This window comes from Rhipicephalus microplus, chromosome 6, assembly GCF_043290135.1.
Source record: "Rhipicephalus microplus isolate Deutch F79 chromosome 6, USDA_Rmic, whole genome shotgun sequence".
Lineage (NCBI taxonomy): Eukaryota > Metazoa > Arthropoda > Arachnida > Ixodida > Ixodidae > Rhipicephalus > Rhipicephalus microplus.
Genome location: NC_134705.1, coordinates 179,237,826 through 179,258,429, shown reverse-complemented (window position 1 = coordinate 179,258,429; position 20,604 = coordinate 179,237,826).

Sequence of the window (20,604 nt, the reverse complement as noted above, 5' to 3'; positions counted from 1 at the left end):
GCGAACAAGCCGGCTGGTTGCAGTGCGGTCGGAAGCTGATAAGAGTTGAACAAACGCGCGTCAAAAAATAATCAAAAGATGGTGAAAAAAAGTGCGACGGACGGAAGGAGGGATGGCTAGGCAGGCGAAGCGCGAGGGTAGGGAGCATGAGGGGATGCTGGGGGGGGAGGGGGGGGGTGTCTCTCGCGAGATGAAGCAGCCGGAGTGGTTTTGGAAGAACTCGCGTTTGTGTAAAGAACGACACCGCACGATAACGGTGTATACGTACGAGGCAAACGACCCAACGCGTCAGCGACCAATGAAGAGAAAGGGGGTGGGGGGTGGCTGGAGTGTCGCTCACAAGGCCACCGTGCCTGATATTTTTACTTGGAGCCAAACACTGACCTTTAGCGGGAAGACAAGGATCGTCGACAAGGGCGGCTCTTGACATATTTTTCTTCTTTCATTTCACGAAAGTAACAATGCGCACATTTTAACCGCGTGTTCGCAAGTTTAACTTTGTCAAATTCGCCAAACTCGAGATGTATAGAATGGAGTGCAGGTGGGGTGGGGGAAGTGTGGCAGCTTGGGCTAGTTGGTATCTTAGAAGTGTGGCAGCTTGGGCTAGTTGGTATGGCATGACGAAAGTTATAGCGCGAGAACGAAACGACGACACGGAGAGTCTTCGTGTCCTTCTCGTCTCTGTGTCGTCGTTTCGTTCTCGCGCTATAACTTTCGTCTAGTTGATTGATTTGTGGGGTTTAACGTCCCAAAACCACCATATGATTATGAGAGACGCCGTAGTGGAGGGCTCCGGAAATTTTGACCACCTGGGGTTCTTTAACGTGCACCCAAATCTGAGCACACGGGCCTACAACATTTCCGCCTCCATCGGAAATGAACTTTCGTCTAGTTGGTATGGCATGACGATAGTTATAGCGCGAGAACAAAACGACGACACAGAGACAGCTCTCGTGTCTTTCGTGTCCTTCTTGTCTCTGTGTCGTCGTTTTGTTCTCGCGCTATAACTATCGTCAAAACAAAACGACGACACAGAGTATTTGATGAGTCCTTAAGGGTCTCATATTCGCCCTTTATTCCGCACGCGGACCTGTGAGGGAAAACGAGGATCGCGAAAGTATGCCCCTTGTTCCTTCACCGGTGCATGGTATATCCCACCGAGCTTTGTCATGGTCAACTTCCTCACCTTTCTTTCTTCCTTATTCTGTCTCTCTTGTTTTATTATTCTGTTGCTACGTGCACAGATTTTCTCTGCACGCAGGTGGTTCAGTTTTTTGTTTCTTTCGATTAGTGTCTACACACGTGTGAGCAGGCCGAAAAGCATCACACGCCCAGTCGTGCCCTGCGTACAGTAACAGATATATAGCCAGCAAAATAGACATTTCTTGTACAGAGCACTATATCCCCGAACCTCAATCAGAGTGTATACTCGTGCGAGAAAATTCGGTGCTTTTCGGTACACCTGACGACAGAGCGATAGCGGAAATAAAACGGTTGTGGTTTGCTGTGCACTGAAAAAGGTCCAAGAGAAAAGATGCAAGAGGTGAAAGTCAGGACGGCGCTTGGCAGTGGCACGTGAAGTGACGGCTCGTGTTTCTCTGCTCCCATTCGCATAAACTGAGAACAAGAGAAACGAATTTTGCCTTCGCCTTAAATGAATGCACTAGGTACCCTGAGTACCTAGTGCGCGTGTCTTCCCGGTGTACCTAGTGAATGTACTAAATACCTAATGAATGCACTAGGGACCCTGGGTACCCAGTGCACGTGTATTCTTGCCTGGGTACCTAGCGAATGCATTAGATACCCTTGGAAGACATGTGGGCGCAGCATACACTATGCGTTGAGCCTTTCGGGATTTCGTGCTTTTTCGGTTCCGCACCGTTAACTCCGCTTGCGCTTGCACTGTGGAGATGAAGTCGAATCGGTTGATCACGCGCGATATTCAAGCGAGACGAGGCAGAACGACCCTGTCTGTCACTGCGTGACAAAGTGCGCGAGGATATAATCCACCACTGATGCGCCCTGCATATATATATATAGTGGACCAAATCGAGAGTTTAGTTGCTCGACACGTCGCGCAAGTTATCCCGCTGACGTCTCGAAGTGTGCTTAAGAGATTTAAAACTCCGGCGGAGGATAAAGAGCTGCTTTTTTTGTGATCTCAGCGGTTGTCTTTTAGATAGTAAAGAATGTAATCGTAATATCTGCAGGGGGGTTTTTACGTCCCGAAACTTCGATATGATTGCGAGAAACATCGTGGTGGAGGGCTGCATAAACCTCGACTGTCTGCTCGTTATACGAGCATGCAGTGACATCGCATAGTACACGGGCCTAATTCATTTCGCCGCCGTCGAAATTCGGCCGGGGTTTGACGCTAAGCGATCCAGAACAAGCTATAGACAACTGTGTAAATAACGGGCTTCTTTGGAGCACAAAGCATCTTCACTTATTACTCAGTCAGAAAAACCAAAATGAAGACCGCAATACTGGTGGTAAAATACGTAAATAATTGCTATTGCGAATGCATATTTATTTATTTATTTATTTATTTATTTATTTATTTATTTATTTATTTATTTATTCTATCCTTACGGTGCACAAATACGTTAGAGACGGAGGTGTATTATACAAAAGCAATAAAGAATGAAAAAAAAATATAACATAGAAATACAACAAGTTAATGTGATTAAATTTTCAAACAGCGCTAATATATTGTTGTGGAGGTGATGGGTTTATTTACACTGAAAATGGCAGCGCTCAACCGTCACTGCCGAATCACCATCGCTCGAGAGCGTCCTACCTCCTCTTCTTTCTCGCTCTTTCAGTCCGCGTTACAATATTATAGGCTAGAGACAAAATCGGTTAGTTCAGCCCTGAATGATGACACGTCTTCGATGTAGGGGATGGAGGCGATGGAGGGGCGAAGGCGGTTCCATTCGGCGCTAGTTTTAGGTAAAAAGGAGTCGGGAAAATACAGTAGTGTGGCAAAAAGATTGATTGATTGATTGATTGATTGATTGATTGATTGATTGATTGATAGATATGTGGGGTTTAACGTCCCAAAACCGCCATATGATTATGAGAGACGCCGTAGTGGAGGGCTCCGGAAATTTCGACCACCTGGGGTTCTTTGACGTGCGTCCAAGTCTGAGCACACGGGCCTACAGCATTTCCGCCTCCATCGGAAATGCAGCCGCCGCAGCCGGGATTCCATCCCGCGACCTGCGGGTCAGCAGCCGAGTACCTTAGCCACTAGACCACCGCGGCGGGGCAGTGTGGCAAAAAGAAAAGCGTGAGGAAATGTATGAAGGTCCTGAGATGAGTAATTGTTTAAGGGAATTATTTTATTAGATGATCTTTCTTTTTAAAAAAAAACACATACGAGAAGTTTTTTTTTTTCGAAGTTTCAAGTCCGCTAGCCCAAGGTTCGATTTCATTAGAAGCCTGGCTGCAACAAGTCTCGCTCTAGCGTCTAGGATGTCTCAGTTGGATGTATGCAGCGTAGCATATATGGTCACGTGACAGTGGCGACCGGACACGCAAGCGCCAATGGCACGCGTGGTCATATGCGGTATCGCCCGCCGCACACGCGTCTGCGCTGATGCGATAGTGCATGGAGGGCGTTTGTTAGTTGACAGGTCACGAAGGAGATCGACGAAAAGATAACAAAGGAAAAAAAGGAAAGAGAAAACTAGTCGACGGCGCCATCCGGTTATACAGTGGCGACTGCACGTCCCCAAAAAGGCAATGGGTCGCGCTTTCCGGACACCATGCGCTCGTGGTCCGAGCCGCCGGACGGCTTTGCAAAAAAAAAAAAAAATAAAGAAGGGGTGCGTGGACGATAACGAAGGAGGCATGGCGGTGCGCCGGAAGTAGCGAAATATATGGGAATCTCAACCCACTCTCCGGACCTCTCCTATAGTGCCATTTCATTCGGAACCATGGGTCACGTGCCACTACGGCCTTATATGGGACATAACCTCTTCACTCCTTTTCTGGCGCGGGACGTATGCTACGAAAGGACGCCGTGATATGCGACGAAGATAGGCGCTAGCGTCCAATGCCCCCCCCCCCCCCCCACCCTTTTTTTTTTGAGTAACTTCAATAAACATTCCTGTTCCTCCTCCCATTCGTGTACACAAAGTGAAGAAGGAAATGTATTTGGGCTAGTTGATTAACGTACATACCGAAGCCGGGCACAAGAGTATACAAATACATCGGGGTTATCTTATCACTCAACTTGCAATGTCGAAGCATATTGATTTATACATCGCATCTAAAGCAACGAAAAAATTTGGTTACCTATACGTCGTACGTCATCTAAATCTCCGAAATGCACTAAGTTGTTGTTGTAAAAACCGTTTATACGCCTTGTACTATAGAGTATGCTTGATGTGTCGGAAATCCGTACAAAACATGCAATGTCAACAAAACTGAGTCCCAGGTATGATGGAGGCTTTTCGGAGCCCCACTCTTGACAACCAAACCTGGGCGACCCAGCAAGCCCGTGAGGCGGCGTTGAGGCAAGTCCTTGATGTCCTCTTATGGGAGGCCTATAGGCCTGGCCACCTAAACCTGCTGGTTTCTTATAATAAAGTTTATTCTTCCTCCTCATATAAAGGAAGACGGTAAGTTTGCCATCGCCATGATCTTTTCGCCTTCATCAGCAATGAATTACTTCAAGCTTCAAAATTCCTTCAGACGGGATACCGATTCCTTGAAGCGGTTGCACTCATTTATTCACTCACCTTGCCGACTGTTTTCAGATGATTGCATATAATATGCTAATATACTCTTTCGATTAGACGATACGACAACCTCAACGTAAATCCTTTATTTACGCACATGAACATTTTCAAAAACATTTATTTTTCAAGAGTTATTGAAAGGTGGAACGAATTACCCGGTAGCATTCGTAGGTTGTCCTTGTCGGATTTTGTAGACGCACTGTTATAATAAATCATTATTTCTTTGTTTGTTTTTTTTGTTTCTTTTGTTTTTTGCTTTTATACCAACATTGTAGTCACTGTATTTCGTTCGTGTAAATGCACCCCACTCCTGCAATAGCCCTGCATAGAGCTGCGGTATCTGAAAATAGATGAATGAATAAAATAAAGACTTTTCAGCAGAAGCGTGGAAGTGCTGAAAGAAAGGCTTAACAGCCAGGAACGGAAACCAAAGAGGCATGACACGAGCGCTGTGTCGTTGTCGTCCGATCCTCGCTGCGCTTCTGCCGCGCTTGTGCTGCAAACCCTTTCGATATGCACAAAGTAATTTCATTACTTTTCAGAAGTAATAGTAATGTAATGTCACTACACTTTCGACCGGCAGCTGTAAATTGCCATGTAATTAATTTAAATTAAAAATAGTTTGCTGGCCATTGCACTACTGAGCAGGAAGATTCCCAGCAGAGCCTGGAGCGTGTACGTGCCCGACGCACTTCTATCTTCCTCTTTTTTTATCTCTTGCACTGCATTGCGCAACGCTCCGTTTTAACTAATAACGCAGCTAGATATTCAGGGGGGGGGGAAGTGGTGGCGGAGGGGCTTTAGCCCTATGCTTTATGCATGTGCGTGTGTGCGTTCTTATGTGCGCGCGATTGAAAATTTTCGGAGTAGGGGACGGGAGGGAGATATTTCCATCCTTCAAGCTGCGGGGGGTCGGACCTCCATGGAATGCGCGCGTTTAAGAACGGAACACTTCAGTGGTTACAGGCAACAACGATGGACACGCTTACACATCCCCGCAACAATGGCAACGTAAAAATCGCTAGCCTGGTTGCTACGAACCAAACAGCTGATCATTCGCCCGTGGAGCAGCACTCGACCTGCCTGCAGAACACAAGCACGGTCCGACTGCATGAATTGGGCCTGGCATAACAGGTACGAGGAGTATGCAGCGGCTGTATACGCTAATGACCCAGCGCGAGCGAGTTAGCAGGACTGTTCAGGCCCGTTATTCGGTCTTACAGAAATTGCACTGCCCACTCCCGCCACAGTTCTGCGATGATCAGACCACGTTGCTGCCATCTCGAATCCGAGAGAGGAACCACGTGGCCCCGATTCCCCTCGTCACATGCACTCAGTGCATCACGAAACACGGAGACGCGCCCATGGGCGGCCACCTTACAGAAGTGGCGGGGTGATTCTATAATACGTACTTTACAGACGCGAATCCCTATACCATCGAAACGCAAACTTTGTCCCTGATTTCGCCGCACTTGTGACCAACCAACGGCCAACAACCATTGCAGTGTGTGCATTCGCACGAGATTAAATTGCAACGGCCCAAGCCGTGGCTACAGCTTTGGCCATATACGCGCTGCGGAGGCCAAGGCTGAATCGGCATTTATTCGGACAGACACACGGAACGCCAGCCATCTTTTCCTTGGTGTTGTTGGGACGGCTATCACAATGTATACACCTGGTGTCTGGCGCACTCAGGAGTTGAGCGAACGGGCGGACCGCACCGTTTGGCTCGAGGCATTACATGTAGGCCGAGTAGCGGACCACAACTCCCGGAGGGACACTTCGACACCTGGAACACCCAGAGAAATCCCCGAATTCCAAAGATTATAGGTAGGCGAACTAAAGCTCCCTCTTACGCTAACCTACACAGCAGACAAGCAGGGGGCTGGCGTTGCGTGCAAACAAACACTTTTCCACGTTTACGCATGCAGGGTACACAGAATGTACCTTCACAGACACAGCGACACAAGTCCACGGTGCGGAGGAACTCCGACGTTGGAACACTTTGTCAGCGCGCATAACCTCCGGAGGCTGCCTTGTCGCCTCTGTTGAATAGGCGCGGCTCGCGCAAAACTGGAAATGGGAAGCCAATTGGCGACCCTTGACCAGGACGGGCGAGCCGCTGTAGTCAGTGGGACCCTGGAAGAGGGCGGACTGGTGCACCACCCACCATAACCTTACAAAACTAGCCTTGATATCAATGTCTTCAGAAAAAAAAATCGCAGCATATCCATGGAGTGAATGATGATGAGTGGGGTGAAGCGTCCGTCAGTCCGTCCGCGCTTCCGTCCATGCGTCCATCCGTGCGTCAAACAGACAGACGATGGATGAACGCGGCCACAGGTGACGAACTATACCCACGCCTTAAGGAGTTTTGCCCCTAAAGAGTGTTTAACGATTTGTAGTACTTGGTACTCTACTATGGGAGGGCAGAAAGCCGTCCCAATATAATCATGTGAATTGTGAATAACTCGCACGTGAAGTATACCGTACCCCGCCGTGTAACTTTGGTGATTAGAAAAAGTGGGTAACGATTTAGAGTACTAGGTACTCTACTATGGGAGAGCAGAGGGCCGTCCCAGAATTCTATATGAAACTGGCCACTTATCGATTGTTTTCTGTAAACAGCTAATTGCAGACAGGCCAACGATCGAGACGCGATTAGCTATTGGAAAGCGACGCCCACAACAGCACAAGTACCCAGCTCACTTTTGAAAATGTTATTTTTTTTTTCCCGTTCGCATATGTCGCTTTCATTATTTTTGTAGCATTTTCTGTGTACGGCGCCTAAATCTTTTATTTAAAAACACTTAGTTTTAAAATTCTATGAAAGTAATTAGCGATGTAATCAAGACAAATATTAAGATGCATACACACGGCAACCCCCTGTACCGAACTTCTCCTTCATCGCAATTTAAACAGGACTTCCCGAGTTATACGGTGGCACAACTTCGTCACGAACAAGTGAGTGGCGAACCCGAAAGATGCCGGTCTTGTTTGGCGTCGTCCCTCGAGGTGCGTGGTCAGTCGATCGGCCCCTTCCGCACCCGAAAGAAGCGAGTGGCCACCCGTTTCCCTGCTGACCGCTGACTCATGGTCCAGAGCCGAGCTGCATTGGGCATGCGCACCGCCAAAAAGCAGAAGGAGCGAGCCGACCAGATAAAAGGGGGAGCCGGTGAATTAGATTGGGGGTAGGGTTGCTGAATAAGCCGCACACACACACAAAAAAAGAAGGAAGCCCGACGAATCGAAGTAAACGCGAGAAAAGACGGGAGGAAGGAGTCTGCTTCGGAAAGGGGTGGCCCTGCTTGATTTCTTTTGCTGTCGGTGATGAACTGCTGTCGATCGGGCATAGGCGTCTGAAGGAATACGTGTAGTCTAGCTGCACGCGGCATTCCATGCTGATGAGGAGGCTTAGAGGCTTATAGCGTGGCCAGGGACGCTGCTGAACACAGCGCGATGATGTTCCGGCAGCCACGGCACGGGTGATTTTTCTACGGGGTTGAAAGAACGAAATAGAAAAGGAAAGGAAGAAACAATGAACGAAAAAAAAAAACGCCTGCGATTCAGTCAGGAGGGAGTGTTGTAAAGAACTTCGCAACTCTTTTTTTTTATATCCGATGCATTGTCAGAAAATATCTATGGGTGTTTGGCATCTTGTAATTCTCTCTTTTGAGATCCGTATTATACCCTCTCTGGGGAGTCGAAGAGGCACGTCTTTCTGAAAGAAGAGTTAACGTGCACGTTCAAGTGCTGTTATGCGTCAGTACTCCCCCCCAAAAGTAACAGGTAATCTTTTTTTCTTATTTTTTTTTCGTTAAGTTAAAACTGGTGTTCGGTTCTTTATTATTTTTTTGAGACCGTCACTACGGTATATAAAAGTAGAAATAGACGCTTTTAGTTACTGTTGATTGGCTGGCTGATAAAATTCAGGCAAGTGTTGATGGCACGACGGTGATTTCATTGCAGCTCCTTTCGCGCTCCCCCCTTCCATCTTCCTTGTTCAAATGCACAAAACAACGTGCTGCACCATTGGGGAAAAAAAATTGGGGACCCTAAAGCTTCGACGTCCTGTTCCTAGTGCGTACTTCAGACACTCAGCGGATGAAACAATTTCGAACTTGCTGTGCGCCCACTATACGTGACCTTCAGGAACCGACGCAGTAGCGTGTGCGCCTTTTGCAGAGGGTGACCGGCTCTAAACCAGGACGTCATTATGATGGTCGCAAGTTTCAACGCGCGCTGACTATGGGCGCTAGCACCATGCATTATCGCGGCAATAGTTCAGGTTGTATGGTGAAGCACGTACACGGGACGCGTGGTTGTAAAGCATGAAAGTTACTCTCAAAGCATTTCCAAGCAGAGAAAGTTCTTTTCATCCTTTTCACAGGCTGGCGTGGAGCCGTGTGGTGAAACATTCGCTTAGCCCGCAAGGGACCCGGCTTCGATGTCCACTCTGACCCAGGATTTTTTTCTCATTTATTTCATTTGCATCTATTTTTTTTTCGTTCACAACCCAACTGCGATGACACCGACGTCGAAATTTCTGCGAAACAAGCTCTTCGACGCGATAGGGTTAAAACATATACAGAGGTTCATGACTGGGAAACAGTCGATCTAAAGTGGGGACCGGGCAGGCAAATGGTCATTTTGGGCTATGTATGTCTTGGTGGGAACACCAGCAGCACCAATATGAAACTGAAGAAACCGAGACAAGAAAAAGAGACAGGGACAGGAAGGATTTTTTTTTGTCTCGGTTTAATCAGTTTCATTTTGTGCTGCTGGTATTCGCATCAAGACTATGTGCCAGCTTGCCCAACAAACCACCTCCATGTATAGGTGTGCGTGGAGGGGGGGGGGGCACGGACACGGAGAGCCACCACCTGGCTACGCCCCCTCCCCCCTCCAAATAGGTGATCTCTGCCTTAAAACTGCTGCTTGGACGAGTTCGTTCATGATTATTTGGACAGATTTATCAGCGCGAAAAAAGATAGAACTTATGGAGAAGAAACACACACAGAGAAACAAATTCACAACGCTGTGTCTGTGCTTCTTCTCTATAAGTTGTTTTTTTTTTCGCTGATAAATATGTCTAAATGATCTCTGCCCCCTTAGTGCGCTCGCCCATGACTTTCCCTCAAACAAGCGGGGCACATCCCCGCATACCGCGGCCCATGTATAAGGCGGGTATGAGCCTCAGGTGATTTAATGTTCATATGCGTGCGGGGCAGGCACTGCACCCGCCATCAGGTTACTAGAGGGGGTTGCTGCCCTTCTCCAGCGTAGGCATTTCTATTATGACAGCCGTAAGGGAACAGTTTTACGCAGAGGGTCCGTAGACTGGAATATACAATCGGTGTGGTTGCGCCAGTCCTCGCTTGTCTTTGCTTGTTCGTGTATCTGTGCCGTAATTTCTCGTGCCTGTGTATTAGTTTACGTGCTAAACCGTCTGTGTGTGGCTCAACGGACTGTCCTACTCAGCAAGTTACGCTGCGTCGGCTAAAGGCGGAAGTTATTGCCGCGTAGTGTTGGTTTCTCAAGCTTGCGTATATACTCGACATAAATTGCTGCTGAATTCACAAATTGCACAAAAATGACGACCTCGGGATTAGCGTCGCAAACACGCAGGAAGTGTGAGCATTTTGAGAGTACCGAGACGCGCCTCGGCCGGCTTGTGACGTCACAGTGGGCGCCGGACTTGAGAGAGAGGGGGGGGGGGTAACAAAAGGATTCGAGAAGCGAGAAAGAATCTGATGGATTTCTGTTCTCTCACTTCAGACTTAGCAAAAGTGATTTGTGCTGCTTTCAGGAGATAAAGCTAAATGTTTCATTCACGATTCAGATGTCCCATAGCCCCTTCGTGCATATGCATATCGGAGACAGTTGTTCTCTGACATAACTTGTGTGCCGTGCAGTGAAACAACAGTACAGTTTGAATGGGAAAATGCGATTTCCAATGCCATCACCATAAGGATTCTGTGTCATGGAAAAATGAACACAGAAATACCGCAATAAGTTCTGTTCAAGAGCATAAAGGAATAAAAGACGTATGTTCTGTGAAAGAACAAATGCACTGCCGGTTCTTTTTTTTTTTTTTGGTCATTTAACAAAAATCGTGTAGTTATGTAGGCGAACAAAAAAACTTCTGAGTCGTACCTCATTTCTTTCTCATCATCAATTGCATATGCTAAGTGACACCTTGCTGTCATTCGCTTACAATGCAGTGTAAGGGCCTATTCTATTCATACTGTTCTAATTATATTTTCACAGTACATCAGTGGTCATCCGTGCTGCGCTTATGTCATCGCCATAATGGACCGGCTAGTCATGGTTGGTATATATATAAATCATGAAATAGATCCAAAGGAATCAAATACATTGCACGTGGACATGGGTGCCGGACGGAATGATGAAGCTTTTCGCCGTGGCGCTTTTTTTTTTTTGAGACCGGTTTCTTTTACGAATCGTTGTCCAACATTTGTCCACACATTCGTTCATAACGAGCAAATCTTTACGTAATTGCCCGTTTGTTAACGTACTCACCAGAGCCTCCACTTTGAGCTTCAGTATCATTATTTTGCTATTTAAAGACACGGCTTTGCGAGTAGTAAGTGACATGAATGCCCATGGTCAGGCTCTTCTAGAAGCACTTGATTCGATTGTAATACGCACACTCACTCTCCATTTTCTGGAGCCCTTTCGAGTGCTCGACCGAGTGCTCAAGTCGGGGAATTCGGAGATTCTCGTCTTTTATCTGTAGCGAACGTTCACAAAATGAAATCTACTGAGGTATACGTTCATTACACCTGCTTCTCGTGCTGAGCCTTGCCGCAAAACAGAACAGAAAATACAGCAAAACAGAACAGTGAACTGAAGGTACCTTACGTTACCGACAACCTCCTGTTTTCCATTTGCAATATGTTTAATTCGAATCACTTTTTATTTGTTGTCTTCCGCCTATTAAATAATATAGACGCAGCAAACAGAACCAACAACTGCAGTCTGTTCGGCGATGGCATATGTAAACAGATGCTCACCCCCCCCCCCCCCCCCTCACAAAAAAAGTGATACAGCTGCTCACTAAACGATCCCGAAGGCGGTGCGGTTTCTAAGCCACGTGACTTCAAGTACCGTGTTTACACTCGTATACTTCCAGCACTAGCTAGTATTGACCAATCTTGGCTACATTATCAGCTATGTTGGTCGTAAAATGGCGCAAGATATGATAAGAAATTTGTTTATCCTGGTCAGCGAGGATTTGTACTTCGTGGTCGAGCTCATAACCTCATTTGTTTGTTTGCATTACTTTCTGCAGGGCTTCTTTAATCGACTCTTGTTGCAGCTGGCGCTGTTTCACAAGCGTGTTGACCCAACTAGCACGAAATTACGTGTTAATGCGGCTGGTGTTAAGTTATAATGCCGGCTAAAGATGGCTAAACGATAGCCAGAGCTACATGCTTATTGTTAACAACACAGTAATAATATTAATAATATTTGTTGGCTTTTTAGATCCTCAAATACGATATCCCTTGCCGCAGCTAATGGCTCCAAAAATTTTGACCACCTGGGGTTCTTTGACATGCACCTAAATGTATGGTCCTCAATCATTTTCACCTCCATCGATAATGCGGCCGCCGCATCCGGCATTCGATTCCGTGACCTTCGGATCAGCACTGCCGTAAGTGGTAACATAGATATAACACAACTATGTGCTCTGTTCCCTTAACTTATGCCCGTCCGTCTGAGTGTCTTTTTTTTTTTTTGTCGTTCCTCATATCAGCACATAATCCAAACTTTGACATGAAGCAACTATAACACCAGCTACCAAACTAGCACCATCGTTGTCTTCAACCGATCTCATTCCGAAGACTGAGTTGTCTAACTTTTTTTACAGCGAACGCGCGCAAGCCCCAGGCTCCGAGAGCGCCAAAGGCTAGAACCGCGGGAGCAAAGGATGAACTCACGCGGCCGGTAGCGCTGCGTCCGCTCCGCCCCGATGTTGAGCCGTGGCCGACATCGCCGCCACCGGGCGCCGCGGTCGCATCACCGACCGCGTGGATGGAGGAGAGAGGCACCGGCGACGATCACCTAGGCGGCGTTAACCTCGAATCCACCGACTCAACCCCGCGAGGATGAACCTCAATCGTTCGTGTGGCGAAAAACTTTCACAGGGGGAAGCATCCCCCCCTTATCTCCCGCGGCTCCCCATTGGCCTACGTGGTTGCCAGGCAACGCATCCCGCTTTCCTGACTGGTCACCATTCAGGATCTCTCCGACCAATGGGGCAGAGCGCCGCGAGCACGTGCCGCGTCGCGCGACCGACGGACCGACCGGCGCGTGGTTTGTTTTGGTTTGTGTTTTCCGGGCGGCGTTCGCGCGCCTTATCTTTTGTGTTAATTCTTTTTGCTTTCGCTCGCCGCAACAGTGTGTGTGTGTGTGTGTGTGTGTGTGTGTGTGTGTGTGTGTGTGTGTGTGTGTGTGTGTGTGTGTGTGTGTGTGTGTGCGAAACACACACTTCGGCGTTTTTCGGAAGACTTTTCGCTTATCCCGGCCGAGACCTTTCTATTTAGAAGAACCGTTAAGCGGTGGGTAGGTAGGTAGGGTAGCTAGGAAGGTGGGTAGCGCTTTCCCCCTCCTTTCGCCCGCATGTTGGGTGTACGACTCAGTTACACCAACGATGACCGCGTGGCGGCGGCTGCGTAGACGTGGGCGCTTGGGACACAGCCCGTGTGCGTTTACGCGCGCAAGAAAGCTACTACAAACCGAAGGGTTCACGACCTTCCTTCGGTAACACGGGGGGTTTGTTCGAGTTTTTCCGTTTTTCGAACGTCGCGGGGAAACACCGGGGTTCGGACTTCCGGCCGTGGCGCGTGCGCAGTTCGTTGATCCCTGTGGGCGATGTTAGCCACGGGTGGTGACCCCTCGGCGTTTTGAGACGGTGTTTTCAGTCCCTTTGCGGCGTACGGTGTATAGAGATGAAGGAAGGAGGGTGTCTTCGGTGCATGACGAACGAGTGGAGCGGAGTCGAGCCGTATCGTTTACAGCCATCGGTTCTCCTCGAGTCTATAACCGGACGGCCAAACCGCGTCGGCTGTGTAGGGGTCACCACGCGCGGAGACCGCAGAAAAAGGGGGACCGGCACGTGCCGCACGTGCTGTCAGAGCTCGTGCACGATGACATCCGAGACGCCCGCACCTTTTTCTACGGCGCGTGCGCCGACAGGCACGAAGAAGACGTCGAAAACCAATGAGCGCGGGGCAGGGTCTCGACCTTGGCGAATGGAGGAGACAACAGAGTAAGTGTGGCGCGGCGGCGTCTGTCTGCCGCGCGAGGGGAAGGAGTGTGTACCGCGTGGCGGCGCTACGGTAGAGATTGCGTACGCCGGTCCAGATGCGGCGCGTGCCTGAAACATACAAACACACGCAAGATGGGGGGTGGAGAGAGGCGTCATCATAACGGAATGCTACATTCGGAGATTACGGAGATGCACCCGGTCGGGCCTAAGACAGTGATGGATTCCGCTTAGCTTCTTCGCGCGTCCCTCGAGTTGCGACCGCCATTTAGAATGTCCCGGTTCCTTCTCACTCACGACTGCGGCTCGGAGCCGTTTTGTTGCGCGCTTGCAGGTGCATGCATCTTGATCGGCGGCGTCACAAATGCTCCCCTTTCTCAGAATGTTTATCCGCGTCATTCGCTGCATCCCGGCGATGAGCGAGGAGGATTTGTTGGTCGTGCACATCTGGAGACGCTGCTGAAATGGGCGAATGATGAGGACTTTTATTTTCTGCGCTACTGTACACAGGAAAGTAAAGATCCCGAGGGAACCCAGGTCGAAACGCACGAAGTGGGGTCTGCCTCAGTCGAGCAACTTGCCGGTGTCATAATCGAGTTCTTTACATCCAATTTACCGAGTATAATGGCAATCGTTGTTAACATCATTGCGAATATTCAAGGAATTGAGAAATGTCACCTATTTACGCTTCATTGCAAACTTTTCAAAGGTTACGGTGAAATCCTCGCGACGGACAGCTGCAGACATCGAAACGATGTGGAATTCGAGCTTACGCGTATCGCTGAACACGTGTTTCAGGAGTATTCGTAACAGCATATTGCCACGCATGTTTAGTGCTTCATTCTGATGTGTTAGGGTTACAACCACGGAGACTGTTAGCAATTCTCGGCGCGGACCATGACGCAACGCTTAAAAAGCCGATAGTTATAGCACGAGAGGGGGTGGGGGGTAGAAAAAGGTGGTAACGATTTAGAGCACAGGGTACTCTACTATGGGAGAGCTTAAAGCCGTCCCGAGAAGGAAGATCACTATGACATGCTCGGTGGTGTGTTTAGAAAAAAAAAAATGGTAGCATATCCACGGAGTGAGTGATGGGGAGTGGGGCGAAGCATTCCTCCGTCCATTCGTTCTTGCTTCCGTCCGTTCCTGCGTACGTCTGTGTAACCGTCCATGCGTCCATCCACCCGTCCGTGCGTGCGTCCATCCATGCATCTGTCTGTGTGTCCATTCGTCCATCTATTCAGCACTCCAAGTACCACCATCTCGCGTCTTTTAATCATATATTCTCCATATAGAAGCACCGCCATCCAGCGGACATTTCAAGGACTAAACGGGAGGTGGCACATGCACAGTTTCTTACGGCTTGCGCTTCGGGTTTACTTCCCACCTTTAACCACCTCGAGTTCATGGTATATACTAGTTCACTGTATTCATGGCTATGCGGCCCAACGATCGCTAAACCTTTCTAAAACCAAGGAGGTTACACCCAGCGAGTATAACCTAGCAACCCTTTCTTGTCAGATCGTGCTCAATGTACATGCCAATAGCTGCTAATGGGGATCGCAGCGTGCGCGTTACCTAAAGGCCGAATGCTCCTGTCTCTCATTCCCCCTTAGCAGCCATTAACATGTGCATTGAGCACTATCTTTTATTGTTCAACAACGCACAGAAGAAATCTCTCACCGGAACCACCTTGGAGGTCAAAATCGTAAGGACCGCTATTTCGGGTATGTGCCACTGGTGGTTACGTACTACGAGGGACGCACAAGCCACGCCATAAGGAGCTTCGCCCCTAAAAGTGGTTAACGATTTAAAGTACTAGGTACTCTACTATGGGAGAGCATATGGAGCCATCCCTGGGTACAAGCAGCACCACAAAACGACGACAAAGAGACCAGAAGGACACAAAAGACACGACCGCGTTCGTATTTTTTTTTATTAAATGTATGTAAGCCGTGTTCTTGTCTCTGTTATGTTCGGCCCAATATGACCGAAATAGCGATAGTTTTATGCCTATAAACAATACATATTCTTGCCGGGACGAGAGCACATGTCTAAATTCTCCGATCTTTTTTTCAAATTAACGAGCTTTTGTTATATACAGGCACCAAACTTTCTAATCATCCGGGTATGAGTGGTCGTGTCTTCAGTTTCGTGCATCTACATGCCGCGCCTACGGGACCATATAGACTGTGTGTAGACTATAGTTACCTATGTATACGTATTGACACGGCCGGTGTCGTGACGTGGACGAAAGCAGCAGTTGTAATGTTAAAGACTAAACTTTTTTTTTTATTTCGGTAAACATATGCGCAAAAAAATGAAAACGCATGTTACAATCTATTTGACTTTGAACACTGATAGCAGCAAACAGGGCGTTGACTTTCGTTTATATTACCTGCGGTTCAATGCCGTCTTGAACGTATAATCTTAAGAGAATGGCCTGCAAGAATCGGAACGCTTTTTAATCTTAGAAGTGTGGCAACTTGGGCCAGTTGGCATAACATGACGATAGTTATAGCGCGAGAACATAACCGTGTTCTTCTTGTCTCTGTTATGTTCTCGCGCTATAACTATCGTCATGTCATGCCGACTAGCCCAAGTTGCCACACTTCTAAGCTTAAAAATCGTTCCGATTCTTCGAGACCATTCTCTTAAGATTATACGTTCAAGACGGCATTGAACCGCAGATAATATAAACGAAAGTCAACGCCCTGTTTGCTGCTATCAGTGTTGAAAGTCAAATGGATTGTAACATGCGTTTTCATTTTTTTGCGCGTATGTTTATCCAAATAAAAAAAAAAGTTAAGTCTTTAACAATCCAACTGCTGCTTTCGTCCACGTCACGACACCGGCCATGTCAATACATATACATAGGTAACTATAGTCTACGCACAGTCTATATGGTCCCGTATTTTATTATACGGCGCGGCATGTATATAGATTCGCGCAATTGAAGCCACGACCATGCACTCATCGAAATACCCGAATAATTAGAAAGTTCATTGCTGTATATAGTAAAAGCTAGCTAATTTGAAAAAAAAGTTCGGATAATTTGGACGTGTTCTCTATTCCTGGCAAGAGTATGTATTGTTCGTAGGCATCAAACTGTCGCCAACTCAGTCATATTTGGCCGCAACCTGGCTCATTCGAACCTTCCACACAACGCGCCATATCTTGACAAAGGAGCGAAAACGGCGGTTTGCGAACCAAACAGCCACAGGCCTTCAACAAGGCATGGCCACCTTGCGCCACCTACCCACAATCGCGTTGTTGGTGACCAAAGCTTCAGGGGCTGTGGCAAACTTGTTTCTTTTTTGCACGGTGCGCGCGAACTGTGCGGGTGATATTCATGATTGATTGATTGATTTGTAGGGTTTAACGTCCCAAAACCGCCATATGATTATGAGAGACGCCGTAGTGGAGGGCTCCGGAAATTTTGACCACCTGGGGTTCTTTAACGTGCACCCGAATCTGAGCACACGGGCCTACAACATTTCCGCCTCCATCGGAAATGCAGCCGCCGCAGCCGGGATTCGAACCCGCCACCTGCTGGTCAGCAGCCGAGTACCTTAGCCACTAGACCACCGCGGCGGGCGATATTCATGATCGCGTTCGACGTCGACTGGAGTCGGAGTTGCGACGAGCTGTATAGTTTCGTTTTCGCCGCGTGCCTTCAGAACTGTGTAGTCACCATCCAAGTGGTTGTGGGATGTTAACCCCCAACAGTTTGTTAGAAGCGAGGGACCCAAAGCAGAGTGCCTGTTCGGAAAAATAAGTCGTACTAAAATGTAATAAATGTTAATGTGATTGATTTTATTTCTTGATTTCCGAAACTTGTAAAATAAATTTCCGAAACACCTCAGTGACTGAACACGAATGCGGACTGCAATAATTCCTTCGAACAGGTAAACATTCGCCTGATGCGGCACGGATTCAACTTGCGTATAATAAACAGCGCAGAAAACATGCTGAAATCGAATAGCGCTCCGCAGGAAAGATCAAACCGCGCCCGACGGCTTGAGACATTATACGGCGATCACAAGTCTTGTTATCGATCGGTAAACGACGAAATAGACGTTTCGGAGCCCATACGCGCTCCATCACACACACACACGAACACACACACGCAAGCACACACGCAAACACACACACGCAAGCACACAAACCCGTGAGGGCGGTCCAGCAACAAGTTCATTTGACAACGTATAGCCCCGTCGCGGTGGTCTATAGTGGCTAAAGTACTCGGCTGCTGACCCGCAGGTCGCGGCATCGAATCCCGGCTGCGGCGGCTGCATTTCCGATGGAGGCGGAAATGTTGTAGGCCCGTGTGCTCAGATTTGGGTGCACGTTAAAGAACTTCAGGTGGTCGAAATTTCCGGAGCCTTCCACTACGGCGTCTCTCGTAATCATATGGTGGTTTCGGGACGTTAAACCCCAGATATCAATCAATTTACAACGTATAAGCTGCGTGTGTGTGCTTGTGTGTGTGTACTTTACATCAGCTGTTAAGCTTATACGTTATCAAATGAACTTGTTGCTGAACCTCTCTCGCACGCGCGCGTGTTTGTTTGTTTGTTTGTTTGTGTGTGTGTGTGTGTGTGTGTGTGTGTGTGTGTGTGTGTGTGTGTGTGTGTGTGTGTGTGTGTGTGTGCAGTCCAGTAAGACGTTCATTTGATACCACATACACTTCGCAGCTTGCATATACAGTATCAAGAGCACAACCACGACGGAAACACGCCCCCCTGTTAGCGCGTGCCGTGTTCTCCTAAGGCCTCATAAATTACGCGGGATTTCCTGCGCGATCCTGCCGCGTTACACATCGACCTGCTTTTCTTCGCACTCTCTCGCAAGCGAGAAGCGATGAGCCAGATTGACTTATGGACACCGCGAGATATACGGCTGCACCAGTGCCTGTTCTGAGAGGCGGCAGATGATGATCCCGTCCACAGGGGATATATGCCACACCGGGAGCCGCGCTGTAGATCTGGACTGCAGCGTGTACGTGTATGCCATCGGCTTCGTCCAAGCGGCACGATCCGGGGGTGTGCAGGGAAGGTGGGGGACTTGGATCTTAGGAGGAGAGCCCTTGCTTGCACCCTTGCAGTGAGGGAGCTATAGAGGGGCGAAGGAGCGAAATCAACGTAAAAACAACAACACGCAAAGAAAGGTGTGCGCGTGGCACTCTCGCATTTGGTCAGCCGGGAATATGAAAGAGAAAGAAAGAAGAAAAGGAAGAGAGAAGTAAAGGAAGTGCAAGGAAAAGACGAAATAAAGGAGGAGAGAGAAAGAACCAGAACAAAAAGAGAAAGAAAGTAGTTGTGAAAGAATGAAAGGAAGATGGGTCGGTGGGAAGGAGAGAAGAAGGAAAGGGAAAGAAAGAAAGAAGGCAGACGAGAAGAATTCTAGACCTGACAGTCGAGCGAGAAAGGAAGTCGCATAGAAAGAAGGAACGAACGATCGAACGAAAGAAAGAAGAAGAACGGAAGAACAGGGGACAGGAGCTTTAGCTCTGAAAGAAGCAGGAGCGACCTTTCTCGAGTGTGTTATAGGTGTTGCGCGTTTTAGGGGGAAAAAGAGGTAAAAAAGGAAAAGAAACGGGCCACATGGAGAGGCAGTGTAGGGTTGGGGCTGGACTGTCGACCCCGTTTTTCCCCGGCCTTTTTCCCTCCCCCTCGAGGCGTGTGTGTGTACGCGGGGAAGTCCCCGTTATCCTCACAGGATGCCCGGCCGTCTGGACGCTGCCAGACGAAACCCGATCGATACCCGAGGAAAAGGGTCACAGCACCCGTGCTCCGGGAAAATGTGTGGCCCAGTATGGACTAGGGTATATATAGTGCGACGACCCCGTCGAGCTCGTGCGGTCGGGGTTTTAGCGCGAGGACCTTGAAATATTTGGCAGGAAAACATATGTTTTGATGTAAACAAACAAACAAACAAACAAACAAACAAACAAACAAACAAACAAACAAACAAACAAACAAACTAGGAGTACTACTGAGCTTCTTCTTCAAGTGTACTGAAATACAGTCTATATGGGCCCTTCAACCGTGCCGCAAGAAAAAGGTGGTTTATGCGCGTAACTTCGGCAGTTTCGAATATATCCTATAGAATGCCTAGTAGTGCAAATGCAGTTGCGAAGTGCCTGCAGCGCGTCGTAATTCTTCCTTTTTGTAAAATCGAAACGTACCCACTATACGCTTGCGGGTACCACGCGCATGCATCCTGCACATTTCGTAACGGGCGTGCAGCTTTACACCGTCTACTGGTTGCGCGATTCGCACGTTTTGAGGCCTGCTGCCAAAAGTGTATAAGTGGCGTCCCCCTTTAGAGATATGGGGGCTTGGGTCAGTGCCTCCTCTATTATGGTTTATCGCAGCCCCCCCCCCCCCCCCATTCTTATACTAAGTCAACGTATAGGACAGATTCTGCGTTCCACCTTAGGTACCTTTGTGGCAGTGCGAAGAAGATCGTTGATGATTTTTTGTATACGAGTCACACGAGCATGCCATAGCAGTGTCCGGCCGCACGAGCAGTTTGTGGCCTTAAACTATCGGACTTGAG